Source organism: Canis lupus, chromosome 13 (assembly GCF_003254725.2).
Source record: "Canis lupus dingo isolate Sandy chromosome 13, ASM325472v2, whole genome shotgun sequence".
Classification (NCBI taxonomy): Eukaryota; Metazoa; Chordata; class Mammalia; order Carnivora; family Canidae; genus Canis; species Canis lupus.
This window is the reverse complement of record NC_064255.1, coordinates 62085918-62094362: the sequence shown is the minus strand read 5'-3', so window position 1 is coordinate 62094362 and position 8445 is coordinate 62085918.

Below are 8445 nucleotides of genomic sequence, written 5' to 3'. Positions count from 1 at the left end.
CCCCCCAGGACCTCCCCCCCAGGTCCCCCCCCCGAGGTCCCCCCCAGGCCCTCCCTCCTCCAAGGTCCTTCCCAGACCCTCCCATCCCCCCCTAGGTCCCCCCCCGGCCCTCCCCCCCCCGGGTCCCCCCCCGAGGTCCCCCCCAGGCCCTCCCTCCTCCAAGGTCCCCCCCAGGCCCGCCCCCCGGAGGTACCCCCGGCCCTCCCCTCCCCCCCTAGGTTCCCCCCCGGCCCTCCCCCCACGAGGTCCCCCCCAGGCCCTCCCCTCCCCCCCAGGTCCCCCCCCGGGCCCTCCCCCCCACGAGGTCCCCCCCGAGGTCCCCCCAGGCCCTCCCCTCCCCCCCTAGGTCCCCCCCGGCCCTCACCCCCAGGTCCCCCCCCAGGGCCCTCCCGCCCTCCTCCCCCACGGGCCGCGCGGCCGGGCCCGGGGCGCCCTGCAGTCCTGCGGTCCCGGGATGGGCGTCGACCCGCACAGGCCCGCGGCGACCCGGTTCCGCCCTCCCCGCCCGCCCGCCGCGCAGCTCGCGGAGGGGCCGCGTGATGGGAGGAGGACGGTGGCCTCTGGGCTGGGGGCTGCCCGGGCACGCGGGGGCCACGGGGGAAGGGGGGCGGGGTGGGGGGGCGCGGCTGTTAGAAATCCGTCAAGGACGTTCTAGAAGCTTGGAAGCGACTGGTTCCCGGCCCGGCCCCAGGGCCCGGTTCACCTGGACGCGGCCTCCCGGGCGCTGCGGGCTTCACGGGGCCCGTGGGAATCAGACCAAAGCATCAGACAGTTGAGTTCAAGGACCAGGTCTCGGGGCTTCCCCGTGCCCGCCGCTGACGACCCTGGGCCTACTGCCCCGTCCCGACCTGGTGAGGATCGTGACTTCTTCACCTCCTGACCCCCGCGCCTGCGTGACACCTGCAAGTAATAGGAGCACGGTGTATGTTTGACATGAAGACCATAGATCTTTATATGGTTTAATCTTTACTCTGGAAGAGCAAGTTTTAGGGATAGAAGAAATGTACTAAAGAGAAGGTGATCTGATTAAATTTAGACAGTGCACATGTAAAAAAAAAAAAAAAAGCCATGTTCAATGGGGGTAGACAGGTGATGGGGTTCAGCAAACATTTTGCATAATGCAATTGAGGTGCTATTGTATTATTCATGGGGAGTCCTTCCAGAGTACAGATATGAACTTTTCACCTATTTTTAATTCCTTGACACGTTGTATAAATGAGACCATTTTGTTTTTGTTAAACCAGAACACCTTTCAAAATTTCCTTAGCCTCTTGAGGTTGATGAATTATTTATTGTTAACCAGTTTGGTTGCCGGAAGGAGACATTCTATTTTTTTTTTAATTTTTTATTTATTTATGATAGTCACAGAGAGAGAGAGGGGCAGAGACACAGGCAGAGGGAGAAGCAGGCTCCATGCACCGGGAGCCCGACGTGGGATTCCATCCCGGGTCTCCAGGATCGCGCCCTGGGCCAAAGGCAGGCGCTAAACCACTGCGCCACCCAGGGATCCCAGGAAGGAGACATTCTAATGAGATTTTGGAAGCTGGATATGAAAAGTCTCATGATTTTGAAAGAGAATAGTGCATTGTTGAGAAGTGGTTTACTCTTATTCGGTGATTAGCTCCGCAATGAGCCAGTTCTCACATACGTCACTGACTATCTTAACAACTTCAGCTTCTAAGGGAGAGGCCGCACTTCCCGCTGCTATTTCCACCAGCGCTCACTGAAAAATATCTTTTAAAAAAAGTTTAATATTGTAAATGTCTGCCAGAGGTAAAACGGTGATTAGGAAAGAAAATACAATTCCTTCATAAATATATTAATTCGAAATAAGATGTCAAGATTTTAATTATAAAGGAAAGTATGCCCCTCAATTCAAGTTCCCTTGAGTACCAGGACAGACTTCTAGACTTCTACAGTGTTTACTTCTAGGTTGAGCAAATGTGAGTAGGCTCAAGAACATTTTAGCAGACTTTCAGTATAGTGTTTGTATCTTTAAGGATGTGAATACAAATGCCTATTTCCAACTCTTCTTCTTTTCCTATTTTAAAGGAGAAACTGGAGGCTTTTCCATGACGTGTAGCCCCTAGCTATGTACTGCTGGAGTGGGATTCCCAGCTGTATACATATTCTTTACATATGGATACTTCAAGCACCCTAGCGGTCCCAGGCTCACAAGGAACATTTAGTAATTGTTTGTTGAGCTGAAATTAGTAGTTACACTTGAAAAGTACTGTTTAAATGAATGAATGCGGACGACTCCTGAGTTACGCCCCTTTCGTTGCCTGTCACAGTTATTCAACATGCGTTAGCACGGGGCATCAAAAATTCAGCCTTGTTCTTGGAGTCTGTTCATACAAATACAAAGTTCCTCTCTTTATTTATTTCTTTATTTTTGTGAATATTTTATTTACTTATTCATGAGAGACGCAGAGAGAGGCAGAGATAGGAGAAGCAGGCTCCATACAAGGAGCCCGATGTGGGACTCTGTCCCGGGACACTGAGATCACCACCTGAGCCAAAGGTAGATGCTCAACTGCTGAGCCACCCAGGCGTCCCAAAGTTTCTCTCTTTAAATTCAATAAGCATCCCAATTTCAGAAACCATAAATATATACTGTATAAAGCAAATAGCATTTAATGGATGAAAACAGGACACACGTTTGGCCTTCCTATCAACCATGTGCCTACTTTTCCTACGTGGAGACTCTTAGACATGACTTTTTACATTCATTGAAGGAAAGAAATGGTAAAGGATCACTTTTATAATGGAGAAAAGTCTATTTCATTTTCTTGGAACTTAAAGATTATTTAATTGATTGTCCTCACACTTTTCAATTTGAAATTGTCAGGGATTAAACATGGAATATTTCTGTTTAAAGTGATGGTTTTTCAGGGATAACAGCCAGTTGTGTATAAACTATGAGAATGGAAATCATCCTCACCGCACTGTGTCTTTGCATCTATCCTTGAATCCTTTCCTGGAAAGACTTCATACAGGTGGAAATGTGTCAGCTTTGAAATACTTGGGTTAGCAATTGCCTTACATGGGGTTCAAATTAAGACTACCTTAGCAAAAGGTATTATATCACATGTTCAGATTATCAGTAACAATTTTAGTGACTACTGAATACATTCCACAGAATACTAAGCAGGCTAAGACTGGTTCCTTGAAGCAAATTGGTAAGAAAATGCGTTTTGAAAATGGATTTAGTCTATACTGTGGAACATATGTATAGAAACATTGTCAACTCTATTGGTCCATAAATGTTTCAAGAAAATGACAAAAGAGAGTTTTAAGGAAAGACCATTTAATAATGGAGATGGTGAGTCTATTCATCCATACTGAAGGAAAAGAGCAAAATAAAAGAATATTAGAGTTGGAAATATTAGAGCTAATTTACATGTCATTCAGCTCCTCCACTTTGTAAGTTACCAGAACGAGTTCTAGGAAGACAAATGACTTGGCCAAACTTAGTTGGTGGTGAACGGAGCTGGGACTTCAATTCCGAACTTCACGTTACCTCTCTGTAATAGGACGCCTTAAATTAATGTACCACCAAGCATCTGGAATTTTTAAAGAATTATGTGGAACTGTGTGTGATGTATTTTGTCCTGCTGAGAAAATGGAGCCATTCGTCAATGTTCTCATGCTAGTGGTGCCGGTGCTGAGAGAGGAAAGGAGTATCATGCTATTAAACATGAGTAAGCAGGTAGGATAAACGCGACTCTACCACAGACTTTGGGACTGATGGTAGGGAAGATAAGTTGAAAGAATAGCGTCCAGTGAAGAAGAATATAAAATAACACTACATCTTGTTTAATGCCTAAGTGGCAATAAATAAAGAATTGCATGGAAATAAATGACAACCAATTCAAGATATTTGTTCATTTAAGGGTGAGAGAGAGTGGCTCAATCTGGCATAGGTAACTGGAATATTTTATTATAATAATATTTCATTTTAAGCTGGAGATGTTATTCAGTAAAACTGCATGCATCTTAAATGTTATATAATGACTTTTTATAAGATTGTGCAAGAGCGGACTTTAAGATGTGGCCATAAATGTCATGCATACCTATGCTCATATACATTCCTTTCCCCTTTCCACCACGCAAGTCCTAGTTTAACACACAAAGATATAATATTGTTTAAGTTGCCAGAATTTAACATTTCACATTATCAAGCCTAATGTTCAGCCTCTATTGAGCAGCCTTTCCTCTGTCTCCCACTCTAGTTGTCACTACCTATTTCCACCGGATTTGTCCCCACCCACCAACTTGTTCTTGGGCCAATCTGGCACTCTTGGGCTCACACACTCACCATCTCATACAAAGTCAGATCAGTACATAAACATGCTTACGTGCTTGCCTGTCTTCCTCAGTGGGGTGGGGGACCCATTTCACTAGGTTCAAACCTCTTCCAGTATAAACACTAGAAATGCTACAAACGTCAGGTTCCTTTAGCAAGCAATTTATACAATATATTCTTCTTGATATTTCAATAGCAATATCTCCTCCGTTCAGGAAATTGAGTCTGTACAGTTCTGGACGCAAACGATATGAAGATTCACAATAAATTATGAATTAACCTAACAGGCATGCGTTCTCAATCTCATTGACGTCTTCTCAACTCTCTGATTCCTAAAGCTCTATTGAGTTAATGTTGGGAGAGTGTCAATTATATACCAAGCACATCACTAAGCCTTTCATCTAACTTTTTCATGCCAAGAATAGAGGCAACTCCCTGTCTTTGTCATCTAGCTCCTATTTTAACTGAGCCATCTGAGATAAAAACAATGAAATTCTTCTTAGGTGCAACCAAATGTCTATCCAGGTTTCAAGATGTTATAACACAGATAGATTCCTGTCTCCAAAATCTCATGGGAGGGCAGCCTGGTGGCGCAGCGGTTTAGCGCCGCCTGCAGCCCGGGGTGTGATCCTGGAGACCTGGGATGGAGTCCCACGTCGGGCTCCCTGCATGGAGCCGGCTTCTCTCTCTGCCTGTGTCTCTGCCTCTCTCTCTTTCTCTCTTTCTCTCTCTCTCTCTCTCTCTCTCTGTGTCTATGAATAAATAAATAAAATCTTAAAAAAAAACCTCATGGGAGTGATCATACAGTGGGAGACTATGTAAAAGCAATATGGCACTGCATTGCCCTCCAGCGACAGCATGGTCTAACTTCTCAGGAAACATCAAAGGTGCATAAAAGCTGGAGGCCAAGCTTGTAGCATGTCATGAAGGAAAGACCTAGTTGCCAGCATAGTGATGTCAGAAAAGAGAAACTAGACCTGATCTCTTATGTTCTGTATCTCTTCTATCACATCTAGCAGGGTAGCCTGTGTCATGAGGCACCTCATACCATAAGAAGGGAGAACTGGTTTAAAATCTTAACTATGGCACAAGTGGCAGGGTCAGATGTTATAAACTCTGGAAATTCCCAGGAGTACAGGATCTGCTTTGAGATTATCTACTTAAAAAGGATGCAAAGAGGATCAGCTTTCCCGATTGGCCTCTGCTGGCTGCCCTTGATGTTAATGATAAAACCGTAGATGCCCTCATTTCCCCTCTGCTAGTCTCTGAATGCCATTTGTATGGAGACAATTTTCAGTGGAGGCATTCCTCTTTTACGATCCCATATTATTATTTTGGCTCAGCAGCCTGTGGCATCATAAAAGTCATTACTCAAAACAACGGGTAGCTAAACCACAGAGGCATGGGCTTCTTCACATTGCCAGTTGGGAGGGGCAGTTGAGAATTTGGCCTGACGTGGACTTCTAATGGGATTATGTTGGCCAGAAGAGAGTATCTCAGCTACCCTCTAGTAAGCAGCTCTTTGGCTTGAAAGTCGGGAGCATCCTTTAGGGGGCAGTAGGCTCTGAGAATGAATGCAGTATCACCCTCCGCTTTCTTTAATGTCACCTTAGGCTAATTTCCAGGCAACAGTTAATAAGGGAAAGAGCAATTATTAATAACTGAGGCAAGATCCCTGAGAAGATTCTAAAGCTGTAGGTTGGTTTTCAAATTGTACATGTAGGGCCTATGAAGGAGTTTCAGGATAATGTTATGAAAGATGTCTTAGACCATGTAAGATATAGGTTTATTTTCAAAAACTGACCTTTCTTTTCTCTTAAAGTTTGCTTGTTTGTAAATTATCCAGTTTTTCCTTTAAATTTCTATCTTTCTCTATTGATTTAAAGAATCATGTGTGTGTATATAGATGCATGAGTATGTTTTATCACTCTGTAGTTGTGACTCATCACTAAAACACAGGCACTAATTTACTTTGGCTCTAAGAATAATATATTTCAGTTCTCACAAAGATGTGAGATTTTGATATTTTGATATTACCACCACTGTTTTATGAATGAAATTGACTCAGGGAAGTTAAAGAGGTTATTCAAAAATACACAGCAATTATGTAAAGGGCTCTTATAGCTAAAGGAATCTAATTTTTATTTAACTAAAATTTGTAGCCTTTTAAGTACCTAGATATTTATGTTCAGGCAAATATTCCTCTGTATGTTTAGGGTTTTGTTGTGTTTTTTTTTCTTTTTCTTCCTGTAATGGAGATAGAGTTAAGTGGTGAGTGTAATGTCTAAAGCATGGATGATTTGAGAGTTCTGCTTTCTTCCTAGTTTCCATCTATACCTGTGCAATTTTGTGTCTAATTTTTTTCAACTAACTTTTTAACATAAGCATTTTCCATGTTGTTATAAAATCTTTGTAAACATGATTTTGTGTGATAGCCCTTCAAAGAGTTATAATACCAGTTACCTCTCCATTCTCCTATTCTGTAAATGTAAACAGTTTGAATTTTTCTCTAGCACAAATAATGGTGCAATAAATATCTTAGTGGCTATATTTCTTATATATTTACAATTGCTTCCTTAGAACAGATCACAGAAATGGAATGAATGGGTCAAGGGGTATGAGTATTTAAAAACTGTAGATGCACATACTAAACAATTGTCCTGTGTACTATAAAAATAGTATGTGGGTATGAGTTAGTTGCATTATATTATCTGTGCAATTATATAGACTTATATGAACACAATACTATATGCACACAATACTATCTATGTGTATATAGCTGTATATATGTGTGTGTTCTATTATCTGTACACCTACCTATACAATTCTACAATTTTGTTCAAAATTACAAGTAATGTTGTCAGTATATTCCAGTTTAACTAATAGAGTCAAGTGCAGATTGACAAATGAAACCCATGGAATATTTCTTTGATAATTGAAAATTTAGAAAAAGACACTTTTGGGAAAAAAAACCCCTTAAATTATACTTAATAGATACATTGCTTCAGATAAGCATCTATAGCATTGATCAAAGATCTATTTTTATCCAATTAAATGTCTACACCATAGTAGTAAATAAATGTTAATCAACCACAGAAAATTAGGTGAGATTTTAGAAGTATTGGAACACAGGCTACATAATGGGCTACAAAACATAATAATTTGACATGAAGCAAGAATATTAATTAACTAATTAACTAATTTATTTATTTTGAAGAAGGAATTTAAAATGCAGATCAGAACTGAACCACTCTGAGTCATTCCCTAGAATTTGTGGGTACCCCTCATTCATTGTTTTCTGAACATGAATGAAACAGGGAAATTTCCAGGTATGTGATCCTGAAACTGTCTGGGCAAGCCTAACCACCTCATATGACCCTTAAACTACTAAATTAATGTTTTCCAATAATAAAAACAGTTCTTGAAGAACTGTCTTCAAAGATGACATATGTCACAGATATAAGTAACTATAGGACCAAGAAGATGTCTCAATGTAGTGTCAAATAAGTGACCAAGAATAAGTAAATAGGATGAATAATCTAGTTGCGTATTTGTTATTTACACTTACATAAGGGCGGCCCAGGTGGCTCAGCAGTTTAGCGCCGCCTTCAGCCCAGGGCCTGATCCTGGAGACCCAGGATCGGGATCGAGTCCCACATCGGGGTCCCTGCATGGAGCCTGCTTCTCCCTCTGCCTGTGTCTCTGCCTCTCTCTCTCTGTATGTCTCTCATTAATAAATAAATAAAATCTTTAAAATAAAATAAACTTACATGAACTTCAATGAAATAAAAATAAAATACTGGTTTCCAGCATTTTCATTTACAACTCCTAGATTTTCTCAAGTTTAGCTCAAAAAGCTATTATAGAAAATCAGATCTGGAAATTACACTCAGCTCAGACAACTTGAGTGAGTTAAATAACACACATCAGTTGTCATTCCTTATCAATAAAAAAAATAATGTCATGAATTGTTACCAATATTTGTATTTGTATGTTACATATTATTGTAGTTACATTGTAAAAACACTGTTCTTCTTCCCTAAGGAACAGTGCCATTTTGGATATTCTCCTGGACTTTTCTGAAAACCCTGAGACTAAACATACTCTGTCAGCCTCCCTGGTCTGCACTCCACCAT